This window comes from Ambystoma mexicanum, chromosome 2q, assembly GCF_040938575.1.
Source record: "Ambystoma mexicanum isolate Mex_15411 chromosome 2q, UKY_AmexF1_1, whole genome shotgun sequence".
NCBI classification, from domain to species: domain Eukaryota; kingdom Metazoa; phylum Chordata; class Amphibia; order Caudata; family Ambystomatidae; genus Ambystoma; species Ambystoma mexicanum.
Window position 1 is genome coordinate 1,277,255,087 of NC_090924.1, and position 17,871 is coordinate 1,277,272,957.

Here is a 17,871-nt window from a genome sequence, read left to right on the forward strand (position 1 = left end):
ATCAATTAGCGTAACCTGGCAATGAGGTGATCGAACACCTGAGCATTGCATGGTAGTCTCTGCCAAGGCAAGTGGTGGTTGGAGATGTGATGGCAATCCTTAGCACAGTTATCGGGGCATACCATGGCAATGGCTGGCTACAGGGTGAGTACCAGAGCAGCTGATACTAATATTTGTCCGTGGTACTAGTACCAGGGCATTTGATGGCCACTCTTCTCACGGTTGGGAAGATTTCACAGGGATTTGGTGGCAGTGGATGGAAATTGGTGAATACCTGGGACTCGGTGTCTTGCTATTGGGAGTGGGACTGTACCCGGGCATTTATATCTTGGCAAGGGGATGACCACCTGTGCAGTTCATACCAATCCCTGTAATGGTGCGAGTACATGGGCATTTATACCTGGTACATGATGTGACTACCTGGGACTTCCTAGCAGCACTAGATATGCTGTTAGTATATGTAGCTTTGAATTGAATGCCGGGTGTTGGAGTACCTGGCTTTTGGAATATAATGACACTGGAGGTGCACATGTCCCATTTGACGGGAATAATATCAAGTGAACCCCTGGACATACAATAGCAATCCTGGCAGCTTTGTTACCAGTTTCATTACATAAAGTCACATACAGTTTGCTTTGCCAATGCTTGTTTACCATAGCTAATAGGTCTCACATTATCAATAAGGCACCAAAGCCCCCAAACATGAATCCACCCACTGTACTTGAGCATGGACAGGCTTATTTGATGGAACTAGCAACCGCAAGTAATGTGTACGCGTAAACTCCCAGAAAATTAGCTTGTATAATGAGAACAGAAACTCAGAAGCATGTCATCAAAACAGCCCTTGTAATTTGTTCATTCTAAGCTCTACATTGGGGGTGCAGCAACTGTGAAGGCATCATGAAGCAAGGCAAAGACAACAGATTTAAAGTTCAAAATAAAATGTTTATAACTGCCGCTGGCCCGCACTTCGGATGCTCTTCTGCTCTCGCAGCTCTGCTTCTTGTCTGCGGACGCTGGTGGTTACTATGTCCGCAGCTCCGACTGCGTTTCTCGGTTTATAGTCATAATGTCGACAACAAAAATGTCGACAGTCAAAAAGTCGAAAAAAAAAAGTCGAAAAAAAAAATGTCGACTTTTTTTTTCAATGCATTTTTTTTCGAAATGGGGGGGTTCCCCCCCCAGCCCCCCTTTTTTATTTTTTTTTTTAATTTTTCCCTTTTTTTTAGTCCCGAACCCCTAAAATAAATATATAATTAAAAAAAACGAAAGTCGACATTTTTTTTTTTCGACATTTTTTTGTCGACATTTTTGTCTGTCGACATTTTTTTTTCGACATTATGACTGTCCACCGCGTTTCTCCGACCACGGAGGCTCCCACACCTGTGGTGTCCTTATGGTCCGCCTCCTCCTGGGTTCCACACTTCCTTGGATCATCTGCCTGCGTCCTGGCTTCCCTGCAGGACCCACCATGGCTGCCTCCTTGCAAACAGAATTCTGTGCTGGTCTGAGCACTGCTGGTTTCCTCCCTTCTTATACACCTGCAACAACCTGACCGGTTGAAGGTGTGTGTTCCCAATTGGGCTTGCCTGACTGCAATTCGAGTAGAACCTGGGACATGCGTGACCTTTATAATACTCTGCAGGCATCTTCCACGTCTCAGTACTACAGTGGTTAAATGAGTTGGTAGTCTTCACTACTCCTAGTCGCCTCTTCCTCATCCCAGTACTATACTAGGTTGAATGAGGAAAAATTAGTGGGAGCTGTTATACAATAGCGCATAAAGCCGGGGGAGGGTTAGGTTGGTTCCCATAAGGAAAAGGAGATACCATGTCTTGCCTGATTAACCCTTAAACCTCCTCTTCTTTATCCTCTTCCTGTGTTTCTATACTGGTAACATCCACCGGTGTTCTCTTCGTCAGTGGAACAGGGGTAGCAATACCCCATAACTGCATCTGGGATTGAGGGTTCCTCCTGAAATGGAAATGAGGGATACTGCGTCTCACCTAAGAATTTCTCATCCCCAATCCCCAAGGACCCTCCACCAAGGTGATTCTCCCTCGCTTCTCCACCCCCAGGGTCCAAAAGCAAACGCCTTTCCCTGGCCACCTGAGAAGAGGACCCAAGGGGAGTGGATCTGAGGACGCCCTCAGGTTTGTCACGCAACACAATTGTGTTGTAATCAGAAAAATATATATATATATATATATATACACACACACACACACACACACACGCACGCATGCACGCACGCACGCGCGCGATATGTCGATATAGGATACCCCTTATTATGTATATATTGTTGAAGCATAATTAAAAAAAGAACTGGTAAAGCGACTAATTTTAGCTTTTGTGTAGAGATTGCATTAAATATTTGTCTGCTGTTATCCCTATATGCCCAGGTACTCGCGTCACTAGCCAGATGTTTGAGAAGTGGAGAAAGGCGTTCCCAGCTGCAGCACACCTGTGCTCTTTATGCTGAAGTCACGCTGCACTCCACAGCCAGCATGCGTGTGTTACCCTGTGTGCATCTGCTTTTTTGCATTGGACTACCTTGAATGATGCAGAATACAGACAGACTGGAATGTCTGACATGCAACATGATTGCTGTGCCACCAATCAGCAAAAGCTCCAGAATGAAAAACATCTGCACCTGTGGCACCAAGACACGAAGATGCAGTAATTGCTGAAGCTGGATAGGGAAGACGCTTCTGACAGTGATTGGGCTTCAATGCACGTAACCCACATTTAATCGTTTCACTCCCCCCTACCACTTAGGGCCCATGCTTTCCATATTACTAACAGGTCTACTTCCAGATACATCAGGAGACCACCAAATCCAGCGGTTAAGCCTCAGACAACAAACTTTTCTACCCTGAGATACTAACTCCTTATGGGGTATGGTATCCCCTAGAACTAGGCCCACGTCTTCTTTAAGCAAGCGCATTGAAGTGTGGTTTGGCTGTGATAAAAACACTGAAAATGAATACATGATTGTTCAGGAGAATTTTCATTTTAATGCTTAATTCCTCCCCCCTTAAAGACCACCAGAACCGTTGCTGGACTTTGGGACTTTTTAATTTTAACCCTGGAGTGAGTGAGCCCTTTTTCTCACTCTGTCATGTGTTTTGACATGATTTGGATTATGTGTTTACACTGTTTTTGGAGTCTGACAAACTCCATAAGCATCTACGTTTTGTATGTTGACACACAGTACCTTTAGTGCAGTTTTTTCATAAGGTCTAAATACCTTTTCTTATGTAATCTACACTTCCCAAGAATAGTAAAGTGAAATTGACTTTACTTACCTTTTCTCTTTGTAGGTCCAGCACACACCATCTTATGTGGAGTGCTGAGGAGTTACTTAGTAGCCCATTATCCTATTCCCTCGTGTAAAATTGTTATATCACCCTCACTACTTTAAATGGCTGGTGGCAGTGGTTTAAATTTCCTACCAATGTGGTTTTCTACCGCAGGCTGAATCCTCAGCTGCAGTATAGTGGCACTGGTCTTCTTTATTTGCCATTTTCTGTTTGGGAGGTATTTCTTGGGTTTTACTCTGTGTGTTGAGCCAGGTTTGAGCCCTTCATTCATTTTTCCTTTGGCAGGCTTCAGCCCTGAAGTCCGCCTCTGGTTCCAGTGTGTCTGGAAAGGCAGGATGTGAGGGAGGTTCCCGAAAATTCCCTGTGCTTTGTCTCTGGGAATGCCTGAATGCAACCAGTCCTGATTGGCTGGCTGGCTGTTCGATTGACAGCCTAGGCTGTGCATGAATTGGAGAAACCTGCTTAAAAGGTGAGGGTTTTGGGGCTAGAGTCAGTCGACCACTGGGAGAAATACCTGATGAAGAAACCGTGAACGAAGCTTGCTGAATCCTCCTCGACCTTTGAATCGCCAGGTGAAGCCCTGCTGCTGTGCTGAAACTCCTTTTTCTGATCGACAAGAGAAGCTCTGGAAGGGACGACTTCTTCCCTTGGGCTAGTGGGACCATCTTCCCTGATTGGCTGTACTACTTCGCTGCTGCAAGAACCGAGTGCCAGGGATAGAGAAATTCGTAGTTGAGTACAACATCTGCAATCTGGCCAAATGCTACAGGAGTCTCCTAAGGACCCTCCAGAAGCAGGAAGACCAGAGATAGAGTAACCTCGCCAGAATGCAGGAGCCAAGGAGTGAAGGAAGCCCAATCAGTATCCGAGATCCACAGTGATTTACCGAATGCTGAAACCGCAATGTGCCGCTGATCCGAAAAGAGCCCGTAGCTGGCGACAAACTCCAAATTGCTGCCGCAGGAGTCCTCCAGACGTCCTCCTTCTTGTCCTCATGACTGAGGCTCAGGAACCTAGGACAGAATCCAGCTGGACCACCCTTCTTCAATCCAGAGGTAGTGTTTAGACTTGGGGTACTTACCTCTGTTTCTTTTTGAGCTGTGCTTTTCTCAATTGAGACTTGCAGTGGCTTACCCTTAGAGTTGATTCCAACTCTACTTTTCACAGGCTTAACAGCTTGTGACCCTACAAGTGATTTCTGCAAAACTCTCTAACTTTGTGCAAGACTTTTATTATCTAAGAAGTACCTCAGCTCCATAGACTGTGCTCCAATGGACTTTGCCTGTCCTGGCTCCCGGCAGACTCTTCTAGTCCATTGACTTTGATATTTATGTCCCTCATAGGTGGTACTTGTTGTAAACGGTTATTGCTGGGAAAGGCCTATCATGAGACCACTAGAGGCATCAGTCTCACTGGAGCCTGCTAAAGACTCCAGTTTCTCATGAGTCTTAACAACGTATGTCTGTCAGAGGTAGTCCTCCTTGCTCGGGTTTCTCGAGAGCCCTTCTGGCTCAGGTTTCTCGGGAGCCCTCCTGGCTCAGTTTTCTCAAGAACCCTCCTGGCTCATGTTTCTCGAGAGGCTGCCTGGCTCAGTTGTCTAAAACAGCTAGTTTTATTTTGTTACCTTGGTGTGCTTTCTAGTCGCACCAGCTCTTGGTTTATGGTTCTCAGCTAGTCTGGCAATGTCCTCTGAATGGGATCTGGACTGCTTCCCAACCTGGTTACTTAGCTGCATTTTGTCCAATTTGTCTGGTGGCACGGCTGATGCCACAGGAGCCTGGAGTAAGGCTTCTGGCAAGTCTTGGTCTGCTCTTCTATTCAGATTTTGCCCCATCAGTCTTTAGACCCAGGTCCACAGAGCACTCACCATCCACAGATATGATCGCCTGGCTGATTCCCAGTTTTGGCCCCACTGACTTGACCTTTTCTATCGTTGACCACTTCTCACTAGTTGGCTGTCTTGACTTGGACAGAGATGGTAACTCTTAAAGGAACCTACCTGGCTCCTCCATAAATATTCTCCTTCCTCCAGTTGTCTCCTTCTTCAAACTCTGGCCTCCTCCTTTCTTTCTCCTGAGCCTTCCTGCCTCCAATGTGTTCCTTGCACTCTTCTCCTCTCCGTTCTCCAGGCTCTTGAACTTTACCTCCTCTTGTACCCTCTTTGGCCTCTGCTTTCTTCCCACCTCCATTCTTTCTTTCTTTCTTCCCACCTCCAATCTTTCTTTCTTTCTTTCCTTCTTTCTTTCTTTCTTTCTTTCTTTCTTTCTTTCTTTCTTTCTTTCTTTCTTTCTTTCTTTCTTTCTTTCTTTCTTTCTTATGCTTCACCAGTGCCTTCTCTGCTCTTTTCTGATTCCCCTCCTCACTCTCTCCACTAGACTCTCTTCTGTCAAACTCCCATGCTGGCCCCCCTTTCCTACTTGGAGTTCGCTGATGAGTTCAACTCTAATGGCTGCAATATGAACACGTGTGTACTACGTTCATTCTGGCTGTATAATTAGGTGAGGGCTGCTTATTCTGATCTCTTCCCCTGGTGCAACCGCTAATGTCTGACTGATTGCCCATTGGTTAACGGCTGCACAAATCGGTGATATAAATAGGTTGTCTGCTCTCTTGCAGTCAGGCCGCCTGATCATAGAATCCGCCTGACTTCACCATGGTGCCTCCTGAATGTGGTTGTCTTTCATCTCCGCTGCATTTCTGGAGGTAGTTTGTGTGTCCCCTCTGCTTATGGACTGAGGTGAGGCATTATTCTGATCAAGCGTGCAGTTACGGGGCAGCTTGAGCCGTGCGCACTTCCTGTCCCTTTCTATGCAGCTCGGGCCACGATCGCCGATTCCTTACATGAAACTCGACCACCCCACACCCCCTCAATGCTGCTTAAGTTTGTTTTCTCCCCACATAGGATAGGTTACGTTACATGGAGGGGGGAACATGGAGCATCCCCTGCATACCACCTGCAGGATGACACTATTTATTTTATTTATATAGCGCAAATATAGGCCCAAAGGCATTAAGGCGCTGAACAAGAACAAAACAGACCATAACAGACAGAACTATGCATAATACTGGTAAAAATTCAGACCAATCGGAAAATACAGAAAGTTGTTAATGCATTAATCAAGCATAATTCTTAGGTTGGAGGCAGGTGACATGTTGTTCAGGTTTTTATATGAGCTTTGAAAATGAGGGGAGGTTGCTCTGGCCACAGCCTATAATGATACAATCTGTGATATTCCCGGTGCACCAGTCGTTTATATACAACGTTCACAGAAATCTACAATCCTGCCCTCTAACACAGACATGATCAACTTTGGAATGTAGCCATGCCCAGACCTTATTCCTGAGTGCCTCTCTAGTTTCAGCCCTCTCTGACTTGTCTACATTGGTGATAACAATATTCCTACAGTCCATAACAAGCTCTCTTTGGGCAATATCAGTTATCACAGGCATCCTTGGCTTCTTGCTGCATATATCTTGACTGTAGGAGGAACTGGCCAGTCTGGGTGAAGGGTAAATTAACTTTCTGGTCTTTTGCGAGAGTAACAGAAACCCACCAAGCTATTTGCCGGTGCGGGTAGCCTTCCAGGCCCCTAGGTTCCCACTCATCCCACTTCCCAGCCTCATCAATGGGGCTTGGTCACATGTCGGGATGGAAGAGTATTAATAGACAACGTAGTTCGTCGGCTGTTAGCGATCAACACATCAAAACCTGGAATACTTTTTGTGGTTAAATGACCCTGAGCAGCAATGAATAAACCGATACAAATAATAAAATGCTTCAGGGCAAGGGTTTCCAGAAAAAGACCCAGTGCCCAGCTCAGGCCTGCAAAGCCTGTACATCAGGCCCTCCTCATGGGCGGTGTGCATTGCAGGGCAAGGGGAGAAAAGAAAAGACTCCTCTGCCACAGTGGCTTCAGTTTCACTATTGTGAGCGAGAGACATTGTCACCAGTAGCTGATTCTCTGCAGATCTGGGAGCACCCCTCCCTCCCACCTCCCCCCACAACCCCACCTGACGAAAAGCTAACCGGAACTAGGAGGATGGGATGTTAAAGCAAGGTAACAACAAAGTTATGGTATGTTATGCGTATGTTGATTATAATGTGCACCGCTACTGCACATTATAATCTCCAGGCAGTCTCCAGGTGCTCGCGTGGCTCTGCAAGAGAGGGTGTGGGGAGGTTAGTGGGGATAGGGTGAGCGGATAGGTTCAGAACCAGGAGTAACTGGCATCTTTGAGTGTTCCAAGTTGTAGTTTGTGCGAGAGGCCTCGAGCATTGTAACCGTATGCGTAAGATTCAGTGCCTCTGGTGTGTGGTAGTCTCTTGTGTTGGTGTTAGTGTGTTGTATGGGTTATGGGAACTTTGGTTGTGCACACTGGTTAGATAGTGTCCATAATGGGTCAAGAGACATGGGTGGCCATAGCTGAAAGATAATCCGGTATGTTGGTGTGTAGTTGGTTGTTGATGGTTTTATGGACTATGTGGGTGGTTCACTCTAGGTGTGCTTCAGCATCTATAGATGCTGGGTGTGAACATAGTATTGATGCTTTTTTTATGTGTAGTGTGGCTTGTACATGGTTTGGTGTAGTGGCGTCAGTTATGTTGGAGGAGCAGGAAGGAGAAATGGATAAGTAAGTCGGTCAGTTTGTTGGAGCCTCGGGGGCGGCTCTTTCGTTTCCGCTTGATGGTATCTAGCCAGGTTCTTGTTTGTGGTTCTTTGGCCCAACTTGTCTCCTCTATAGTTGTTTCTCTTTGGTGTTGCTGTTGCCGGTGTCCCTTCAAAGTTGTTATTGCTAAAATCATGGCTATTCAGAAGGCAGGTTCCGGAAAGTGATGTGGTCTCCTGTGGTTCTAATTTCTTTGGGCATATTGTTCCAGATGTTAGCAATTAGAAGAGAGAACGCTGTTCTGCCGAATTTCCTTTTTGCGTAGGTTTTTGCCTTTATTTGTAGGTCATTGCTAGATCTTCGTTCCCTTCCTGAGCGATACCTGCTATCTTATCTTTTAGGAATTCTGCTCCTTGGCTGTGCAAGACCTTCTGGACAATGCAGAGTGCTTTGAATTTGATATGCTTTTTTACTGGTAACAGTGTAGGCTTTTCAGTGCTGGAGTGATGCGATTTCTTCCATTTAGTCTTAATAGGATCCTTGCTGCAGTATTTTGCACTCCTTGCAGTTTCTTGATGAGTCTTTCAGGCATTCCTAGGTAGAGGCTGTTTTCTTCAAGTTCAATTCTTGTGAGTATCAGAGATATGATTGTGAGGGTTCTGTGGGGGAAAGGGAAGGTAGGGGAGTAGTCTTCTTAGCAGTTGTACGAGGAATAAAATATTTTTTGGCTATTGCGTTGACTTGCGGTTCCAGTGATAGTCCGTTGTCCCTGACTATGCCTAGGTTATTTACTAGATTAGTGGCCTCTGGTTGCGTTCCCATGCTGATCGACCAGTCCAGCTGTGGGTTCCCTCTGTCGAGTCCTGCGGGTCAGAGCATTATTTCTTATTTTGCCGGGTACAGTTTAAGGTTTTTCATTGTCATCCAATTGTAGATGTCTGTGAGGCAGTTGTTGAGGCAGTTATTTTATTCCTGGTTTCTGTTCGTTTTCACAGTCAGTTGAGTGCCCTAAGTGAATTTCATTTTTTCATAGTGTTTTGTCTCTATTTGTAGGTCGTTGCTGGATCTTAATTCCCTTCCTGGGCGATACCGGCTATCTTGTCTTGGAGGAATTCTCCTCCTTGTCTTTGCAAGGCTTTGTGGGTGATGCAGAGTGCTTTGAATTTGAAGCACTTTTTTACTGGTACCAGTGTAGGCTTTTCAATGCTGGAGTGATATGGTCTCTTCTGTTTAGTCTTAATAGGACCCAGGCTGCTGTATTTTGCACCCTTTGGCTATTCTTACTAAGTCTTTCTGACATTCCTAGGTAGAGGCTGTTTGCGTAATCATTTCTTGTGAGTATCAGGCATATAATTGTGAGGGTTCTGTGGGGGAAGGAGAGGTAGGGGAGTCTGAGCAGTCCTAGGAGGAAGAAGCATTTTTTGGCAATTGTGTTGACTTGCAGTTCCAGTGAAAGTCTGTTTTCCATGCGTATTCCTAGGTTATTTACTACGTCGGTAGTCTCTGGTTGTGTTCCCAAAGTGATGAGCAAAAATGTTACCAAAGCAAATGAGCCACCATCTTACCATTAAACTGCCACTTTTTCCTAAGCAAAAGCCAAGTGGTATTTGTTTCTGTCCTGATCCTGTAGGAACTTGGTACCATTTGTAACAAATGAACGCAATTATTCTATGCTCGAAAAGAAGCAAACTATTTTCCTATATAACATCACTATAGCCAGGAACCTGTTCAATATTTGGGAAAAAGGTGAATCAATGATCTTTGATAAACTACAATATCCCGTTCCTTTAGGAGTCACTTGCAATGTTGCTGGTGAAGCATCACTTGCACCCTTACTTCAAATAAAGCACTTACCAAAGTTACCTTTTATTACTCAACCATACAGTTAATTTAAATGACAGCTCTTGCAAACTCTTCAATATTTTAGGATGGTATCATTTCTACTGACATTTCCTCCAGGGTGGTAGCAGCAACTGTATCAGGCCCTGATTCAGTGAAGATTTGGGACAAATCTAGATTTGTCTTCTGTGCATCTATTGTTACTGTGGGGCACACAATTATCAGCACATCTATGATTGGATAAAATGCTCCTGCGCACGGTTTGTAATCTGTTATCTGAAGTATCATTAGCACTCTGGGCGAGGGGCGCAGCCAATCAGGTTAATTGGATTGCGGGCCGAAACTGCTGTTCTCAGCCTGCATTCCATTGAATCCGATGACTGCTTCCCCTGCTCCGCAGCGCCATCCTTTTCCCACCCTCCTGTTTCCTTAATTTTATAAGAAACACCAAACCCTCTCGCCAGCCTCACTTACCTGACTGGGGCGGTGGCAAAGCCAGCCACCACCGCAGCTTCACTCCATCTCCCTTTGCCAGCTGCTATGGAAATGAAAATGGGGCACCTCGGAGCCCCACCTTCAAGGACCATGGTGGCCATTTTGTGCACATATTTTCATTCAAGGAACGGGACATGCACGTTCCTTGAATGAAAATACATTTTTTGAAACACCCCGGGTTTCCTGATCAGAATCCTATGTTAATAGCAATATTTTTAAATCAAATGGCTTTTTATCCAATCTCTACTTAAGTTTGTGCTGTAAAATGCACAATGTATACCTTTTTTAAAAAAAAAAAATTATCTTGAGATAAATCCAATTTGAACCAACTGTAAGGAAGGCATGGTATCAAATAGTAAGACAGACACAAGTGACCGCAGTTCAAGGGTGTTTATTGAACTTCAATTGGGTTTGAAAAACGCCTATCTAAACCTAAATCTAAAGATAGGAGCAAGCTACAACCATCAAATAATAATAACGCAGTCCTAGTGGTGTTTTGTCAAAATAAAAGGGCCTATACTAATAACCTATTTCCAATTCTTATTTCTTAATCTAAATAGTGTGGGAAACAATGTTTTGCAAAAGAAAAGTGTTCAAGAAATTATATGTCAGGATATTCAAGCCGTTGGCCTCCCTTCCCCCACGTTTTCAGCACAGGACAAGGCGGCACACTCGAGCTTAGCAGAGTCTCTGACTTCTCTAGCATGAGGATGCAGTTCAAATCTCAGTATCAGTGCCTTCGATGTCAAAGTCTCTTTGCCATTCAAAGGATCTTTCTTCAGAGGGCCTGATGCGACAAACATTCAAAAGATTCTTTCTCCTCAGGATTATCGTGTACAACTTCTTGGGTGATTTTCGATTCACCACATGCCCCGTCCGCCAGTCTCAGTTCTACTTTAACACAAAGCTTTCAATTGATCTCCCTCTGTCGGGCTCAGACCAAATCCATATAATTTTCAAAACTGTCTCTACTTTATCGAAATCAAAGACTTTCGTCTGTGTGCAGTATTTGACTTGACCCGTCGCAGGATCACTTTGTTTCACATTTATTCATTCTCTTTCAATTGATCTCCCTCCCCCGGGCTCGGACCAACTTAATCTACTTATATCACTTCTCAGCTGGGTACCTTACAAAGACCTTCGATTGAGCACCCACGCGATGCCAGACCACTCTGTCAAAGGTATTGTAGCTTGCTTTAAAGTTCAATCAATCGTTAGCAGTTTAACTTAATTTGCGTCTCTTATCACACAAGTTTAACAATGTTCGTTCCAGTGCTCACCATACAATATTGCTGCTTGCAATCTGGGCTTCAACACACACCAGTCTTGTATCGGTCTCCCCAGCTCACTGGCTGTGTTGTTTTCGCTGAAGCTGCTTTGTTCTTGGCGCCAAGGACAGTACCACGTTGACTGAAGATTCTTCCCGCCTTGATTACTGACACGGGAGGGCCACGGGTAGCTCCAACACACAATGCAGGATTCTTCAGCCTGGTTACCCGGTCTTACGCTTTCTGTTCTCAAGGTTTTGTGAAAGCAGTGGTTCCTTGTTGAAAAGGTCACAGGATTTTCTCTCCTTGCGACCCCCTTCTGTTTCGCCGTCTTTCTCCTTTCCTTAAACTGTGATCTTGGAACTGCTGTTTTCTCGTGTGCTTTGCCTCGCTCAGAGTGTGCTCTCGTGTTCTGCCTTTTATCTGTGTGGGGAAGCGTAATTGAAGTCAGGTGTGAGTGATTGTCGATAATTGCCTGACCTCGCCTAACCATAGTATTGGGACATGTCAGGTACATGCCTCTGGTATTAGTCTGTTTTCCCTTAGAGAGGGCTGTCAGTGAGAAAGTGTTTGTGTTGTAAAAGCTGGGGTAGAGTTCCTAAATATCCTACCGGGTAGGATGGGGTAAAGGTGTTTACAGGGAAGGGGATAACGCATTTTACCATCCGGTCTCCACTCGCCAAAGACCCCTCAGCCAGGTGATCCTCCTGTACTGGTCCACCCCCAGGAACTGGATCCAAAAGTGATGGCCATGTCCTGGCCACCTGGATGACAGATACCCAGGGACTAGCTGGTGAGACAACTTCTGGTTCTCACACCACCTTACTACTTTGCACTATTCTATAAATATCCAGCAGCAACCACTCTGTGCTATTATGCTTTGAATTGTCGTAGATCTAATGGTGTGGCCTATGATGATTTTGAATCATATCCGGACCTCTGTCCGATTGAGTTCGACACCCATGCTTTAGAGGGTAAGACATTGTGAGTTAGCCGGTCCGGAAACAACGGTGGCGGTAAACCCGCCTCCACCGTTGTTTCCAGACCGGCTAACTCGAGTTCTGCAGGCGGGTGGCGTTACTCCCGCCAGGTCTGACCTGGCAGGAGTAACGCCACCCGCCTCCAGGCAGAAATGGAAACATTGGCATCGTTAATTACGGTGCCAGTGTTTCCACTGTCCCCATTCCCATGGAGTCCTATGGGACTACTTGGGAATGGGGATTAATGGAATTCCACCTTCAGAATTACCGGATCACTGGGGTTGTAATGCCCCGGTGATTCTGGTAATTCACTATGAGTCTGGCGGCAGCCTGCCGGTTGGTCCGGCACGGCTACTTCCAGCCTCGTAATGAGGCCAATTCTAACAAAATTGTATTCTGATGCTTCCATTAAAATACATACTCAATGTACAATCTTCACCTATGTTATCACAAATAACACTTCAGCATGTACATACATATATCTTTATTTAAACAAGCTTCAAAACAAACATTTAAAACTGAAGAACCTTCAAAAAACTAGGGTCACTAGCAAACTCAGCCCCATTGTACCGTGCGCCACTGTGGCTCAGTTGGTTGGAGAACGTGTCTAATACACAAGAGACCCAGCAATCGAGCCTCAGCTGTGTTGCATGATTTTTGATGTTCTGATGGAGTTCATGCTGTAAATATTCCTTTTCGAAACACATAGAATGAAAAGGAGTCATTGATCTTTTTTCGTTCAGGGACGCGGACATCCTTTCCAAGTCAGAAGGCTTTTTTTGTGTCTGGGTCACTGAAATTACTCAGTCAATCATATCGCTTCGCTATTAGATCACTGAAACGTTGCTTTACCAACGATGGAAGTGCTCTACCAGTCCAACCAATAAACGGTCTGTGTGCCATCAAGACATGACCACTAATGGTTACTCGTGCATCGATCCCAACAAGGATGTAAAAGGAAGGCTCTGTAAGTGTGCGTTTGGCGAGAGATTGGCGGGAATACACATATATATTAGCATGGCCTTGGGCATTCAATGGAAGGGCACATAGTCAAAAGGACAGCTGCAATCAGTGTGTTATTCATTGTATTCCGTGTTGCCTCCATCCACACCAGTGGTCACCAGACTGTGTGACTGGCATCCCTTACAGAGGCCCAGGGAATGTCTGGGGCCGCAAACCTCTTGTAAAATGGAGGAACGTGATTGCTTTTATTAGAAACTAAAGCAGTGCCAACATTCGGTCCCCCAACCCCAAAACTTTATTCACTCAGCAATGGCTCAGCCTAAACAACTGATGTACACTCTCATATCAATTGTTTAAACAATTGCTGCAGGAAAGGGCTACCCTGCAATTGGACATAGGTTATAAAACAAACTATCTCATTTAAAATTAAAAAAAATTCATGTCATGAATCCGATGACCAAGAATGACCTCTGACCTTTCCCCTAAATTACAACTTCTGGTCCCCGCAAAGATGACACCTAAGATTCCAAAGGAAACAGACTAAAAATAAATATAGGTTACATTATGTATCTAACTGCATAGGCACCTTTATCTCATTATACTTCATGTTTTAAATAATCTTCCTCTGCGAGTGCAGCAAAGAGGATGTTCCTATACTTTGAATTCCATAGAAATGCGTAGAGTGATCCCTTCCATTATGATGTCAGAAGCGAGCCAAAGCAGATCATAACAAGAGCACATCACTACTTTACTGGGCTAGATCAGAGCTCCCGAACTTTGAGGATAACCGACCGAAAAGGTTTCCAAAACCGCAGCACCAGAGTAAATTGGCACTATTCAAAAAAGCTTCTCCAAGACCTGGCATATGCCAAAATGCTTTTAGTCTGAATTGAAAAGTATTTAATAAATGTAGAGTGTCTTTGGAAACATAGGTCTCATGTCCACTTTCATGCTAAAAGCTTGTCCGCCAAATGCCCCCACAGCAAATGCCTTACGGTAAATGATGCTCAGCGGGGATGCCGCTGATGGTGAAGCTGCGCAAGCTGTGCACAACAAGTGCTTGCAGGAAGTCTGGGAGGGCCATAGACTGATGCTCATATGCGCTTCTCGAGAACCCCGTCTTAGAAGCTCAGGCCGAACTCGGCACCATCTGGCTATCCAGCCACCCTGACGCCCTTACCTGGGAGGATCAGCCCTCAACTTTTCGGAATTCACCTTCAAACTTAATTGGCCTTGAAAAAGACTAAGGTTGAAACGCGCGTCGGCTGTGTTGTTTTTTCACCATGTCAAAAAATTGTCATTCATTAATACAATGATGTTCTTTTTGGTGCCAACCAACCAAGAAATAAATAACGCTTGTAATGACAAAACAATAAGACGTGATCATTGATTTTACCAACTCGCACAAACTGTGACACTATGGACTAACATATCCAACCAGCGCCAAACCGATCCATGGATTTGTCATCCCCATGATGCTTATATACCTCACATGGCATGTGAGCAGGGCTGGAAAGAGGTGTGCTGATGTGGGGGCAGCAGAGGGGTATCTAAAACTGCTGAGAGGGAGGAGCAGTTATAGGGGATTCAGCAGTGCGATCAGGCAGCCGCGCCGATCGCCGCTGTGACAGTAGGAGCAGATGCACGGCATGCCAAGAAAGAGAGAGCTACACACTGCGTGTAAGCTTTGGTCCTCTGCCAGCAGGCGTGTGCGCAGAATCTGTTTATTATCTGACTGATGTTTTTGCATTATCACGTCTTTCTCAACTTACTCCGGAATGTAACATCTGTTCCCAAACAAATATAATCCCCCAAAAATATAATGCAAGCATGAAACATACTCCGAAAGGTTGTCCTTCATCATGAGTCAGAATGTGAATAACTATTCTTTACTCATTTGGACTAACATAGTCCATAAAATGTCCAAGTTCACTGGTGGGTGGGTCATCAAGAATATCTGGCTATGGGTTCCTTCAGAAGAGGTAGCAGATGGGAGAGACCTTCCAGATCATATGTTACATGGACTGGTGATGATGGAGTTACCCCACACGATGTACCTGGGAAATAACTGGTTACGGATACCTTCAGAACAGGTAGCAGATGGGAGAGACCTTCCAGATCATCTGTTGCATGGACTGGTGATGATGGAGTTACCCCACACGATGTACCTGGGAAATAACTGGTTACGGATACCTTCAGAACAGGTAGCAGATGGGAGAGACCTTCCAGATCATCTGTTGCATGGACTGATGAAAATGGAGTTTCCCCACATGATGTCCCTGGGCATGAGACCACTGGTTAGGCCATATGATGACCTCCTCATCTTCACTGTGGAGATCACTTTGTCTGGGACTTATCCTAATAAGCTGATAGGAGGAAGAAAAACTGCAATTAGTGGTGGTGGTGACGTTTGATAATTTTGCATTCGCCAAAACCCAGGATTTATGTTCAAATGGTAGACTTATTGAGTTGCAATTCCTTACCAATACTGTGTCTCCCAGGACTATAGACGAGTTGGATGTAAATTGGATACTTTCTCTGGTGTTAACAGCTACCTGCTTCTTTTGGACTCCCCCGAAATAAATGATCAAGATAATAGTTTATTTGGGGCACCCTTTGGGATTGATGTACCATAATGGAACTAAGCCCTTTTAAAATTCCACACATTGAGAGGCCAGGGGGGCCTTTTTCCCCAGAAGAGGCAGTAGAGTTCTAGATGAGGGAGGGAATGGGTGCACTTCTACACTGAGTCACCAACATATAGGGGAAGCAAGAGCATACTTGCCTGAGGCAGAACAATTGCTACTGTAGCAGCATGACCGTCGCAGAGCCATTTCAATGACTCTGCTTGAACGATACGATAGTGAAATGGGATGAGTAAGAACCCATTGTGAAACAACTGCTGTAGGAAGCATGATCACAATCCTGCATGAAGGGAAAATTGTCTGCAATACAATTAAGTCCATTTTTAAAGGAGCTGAGGCGGCAGCTAAGCAGGCAGCTCAGTCTAGGACAAATAATCTGCTATATGATTGAGGGGGCCTATTTGGACCCCAAGTAGATAATATGCTGGAGTGGGCCAAAAAAGAAAAGCAAACAGCTGGGTTGCAGGGAGCTACTCCATCTAGGCTCAATATTAAGAGTTGCACCAGAAGCCCAGAGACCATACGAGTCACAAATCTCAACATTTCAACTGCCTTTTCATGGCCGAGCTGCCACCTGGCAGCAATACCAACACAGTATCAGAAGGCCCACATCAAGACAGAGGAAGAAGCTGAGACAGAGGAGGACCCTCAAGGGGTGCATCCCCTGCATAACAATGACTGTCACTTTAAGATAATCTCCCACAGTACCCCACTAGGGGAATACCAACCAACTGTGAGGGAGCAACTAACAAATACAAGTGGTAACTTGAGACAGTATATAGGGGCTACTGTATAAAATGCCTAATGGACACCGACAAACTTCCCGCCAAAAAAGATAAAAAAAACAAGGACATCTCCCTCTATCACTAGCAGAAGTGCAGGCATTCCTATCAAAGGAGCAATAGAAGTATCACTATACAAAGGCCCGCATTAGACGTTTCCCGCCGGTAATTCTCCTGGGATACCAGGAAATTGACCTACCATTACCGGCACCTGATATCCCAATATTCCCAGGATATTACAGTTGCCCGCTACGGCAGTCATTCCCCATTCCACCCCGTAGGGCTTCATGGGAAGAATTTCTGGTATTTCTGGCACCAGTAAAACTGCTGCTGGAAAAACTGGCTTTCTTCTGGCCAGTGGGGGCCTGATTTACGTCCAGCTCTTGGCTGGAGGTAAGTCAGTGAACCCCCACCGACAAACTTGGAGTATGCCGGTCTGGAAGCGTGCCACTATACGGAAATGCGCGGAGTGTTTATAGAATAGTAGAGTGCTTTAATTGTTGAAGGATTTACACAATTAAATAGTTTCCTTTTTATATGAACTTGAAGGCACTCAAGCAAAAACAAACAATCATGAGAGGGTAAAGAGTATTCTGGGTAGGAGTAGCATTTCTTACGATTTCTGCTACAGGAATTCCCTCCCTTGTACCCAAGTTAAAGCTCAAAACAAGGTGTAATATGCATAATTAACCAGTAGATGGTGGGCCTGTACACAGCATGTGACTCTATAACAGATCAATCTGTGTGAATACTATTCCTGATAAGTAGTGTTCTCTATATACAGCATTCCACTTCTACAAAAGCAGATTTATTTCTCTGTTTATGATAGTTGCACTTCTTCCAGACACTAGTTATTTATGCCAGTTTGCTTGTTGCATACATATGTTTGGTGCAATCAGTGTGTTGAACCTATGTTTACGAATAGGATTTCCAGTACTAATTAGACAATTGGGGTCTCTGTTGTGTAC

At 45.0% G+C, this 17,871-nt stretch overlaps 1 protein-coding gene across 1 annotated transcript in view; it reads left to right on the forward strand.

Moving 5' to 3' along the window:
- Positions 1-17,871, forward strand: part of ACAD11 (acyl-CoA dehydrogenase family member 11) — a 728,164-nt gene that overhangs the window by 691,391 nt on the left and 18,902 nt on the right. The window lies entirely within an intron of this gene.